The following is a 1,962-nucleotide window of genomic DNA, read 5'->3' on the forward strand; positions in this document are numbered from 1 at the left end:
AAAATGGCACAAAATAGGAATATTTTTTCCACTCTGATTGGCTGCTGTTAGGCCTACCAATTTTAACTTGAATGTTCATTGCATTTTTCGTAGACGCCTGTGAAAATAATTTCTGTTCCCATGACTTTTTTTTTCTCTGGGAAATAATTTTTGATGATAAATACAGAAACAAGTATAAAAATCAAAACATCTACAATAGTGATAGTAATATTAATGATATAATAATAGTCAGTGCAAAGTAGCCTACAAATTCTTTATTATTGAGGTACCTCAGCGCACCATCAAACGTGATAAAAAGGGGTACTTCTTAAAAAACGCGACATTTCTGAAAAAGTTTCAGTTTGTGTATGACAAAAGGAGACTTTTCAGATGGTTCATTTCTACCTTTTGGTTATTAGAGTTTAAGAGAGAAAAAAATGTCTTATTCAGGTGATATTCGGGAGATTTATTTTTATCCTAGATTCAAATCACCTTTCTCATGTATGATTGTAGAAGCGAGTGGATGTGGAAAATCATACTTTGTAGGAAAAATGCAAAATATTGATCATGTCATGAATGCTTTACCTGACAATATTACCTGGATTTTTACTTCTTTTCAACCATTGTATGGTGAATTGCAAAAACTGAATAAAAATGTTAAATTTGTGGAAGGACTGCCTGATTCTTTGGAGGATGAAGATTTGTTTCCACCAAATCAAWGTCACCTGGTCATTTTGGACAATGTCATTTTCCAGGCCTCTAACCACCCTGACGTAGCCAAATTGTTCACACAATATCTGCATCATAGAAATATGTCTGTTCTATATCTCACGCAGAATGTATTTCAGCAGGAAAAATACAGTCGCACCATTAGTCTGAACAGTAATTATTTGGTGCTCTTTTAAGAACCCTAGAGATAAATTACAGGTGGATATATTAGCACGTCACATCTTCCCATCAGCAAAAGCAAATTTCCTGGAGAGTTTTGAAGATGCAACTAAAGAAGCTCATGGATATTTAATCGTAGATCCTACTCCTGCCTGCCCAGAACCTTACAGATTGAGAATGGGAATACTACCTCACGAGTGGCCGGTTGTGTATGTACCTAAAACATAGTAAGTCAGAATGTCTGCGTTCATAAACAGGAATGCTCCCATTCTCAGAGCCCTTTACCAAGCCACTCCTCAGAACCGTAAATATATTTTAGCACATTGCTCACCCGATTATGTGAGATATCTTTGAACATTCTGAAAGGAAATATTAAACGAACACCTTCTCAACACCAGAAATTGAAAAAGCAGCGAAAAATCATCAGACTGTTTCCCATTTCCTAACTACTCTACATGAACTAAATATTCCAGTATCTTCTGTGAATAACCCGCAAGCCCGTGAGCAGTATCTGCGTATCAAGACAAAGGGTGTAAAAATCCCATCAAGAAAAGAAAAAGGCGTATTTGGTCGTCCCCTAAATTTGATTTCGAAGATGATATCAAAAACAGACAAAGTACACTCAAAAGAATAAAACCATCATCCTGGATTACTTTTACTCCATAAACTTTGACAACAAATCATTTTGTCAATAAAATGTTTTATTTAGGCCTGTCACGATAACAAATTTTGCTGGACGATTAATTGTCTAAAGAAATTATTGCGATAAACGACAATATTGTTTCAAGACCTTTTGACACTGATTTAATGGAAATAACTAATAATACATGCGATTTCCTGATATTTATTTTCAAAATAACACGAAACACTGGAACTGATAAACTAAATAAACAAAACAACCAAAAACAAAAATAAAATGGATTCTCAGTCTCCATTAACAAAAAACGTACTTGAATAAAAACTAAACAACATAAAGCCAAAGTGTAAATAAATACTGCATTCAACCAAAAGAGTGCAGATTATGAAGTATGTATTGCCCTTCAGTAATCACTAGATTTAAATAGAGAAGATGAGAACATCCGACTACCTAATGCA

The sequence above is a fragment of the Poecilia reticulata genome, unplaced genomic scaffold (assembly GCF_000633615.1).
Source record: "Poecilia reticulata strain Guanapo unplaced genomic scaffold, Guppy_female_1.0+MT scaffold_283, whole genome shotgun sequence".
Lineage (NCBI taxonomy): Eukaryota > Metazoa > Chordata > Actinopteri > Cyprinodontiformes > Poeciliidae > Poecilia > Poecilia reticulata.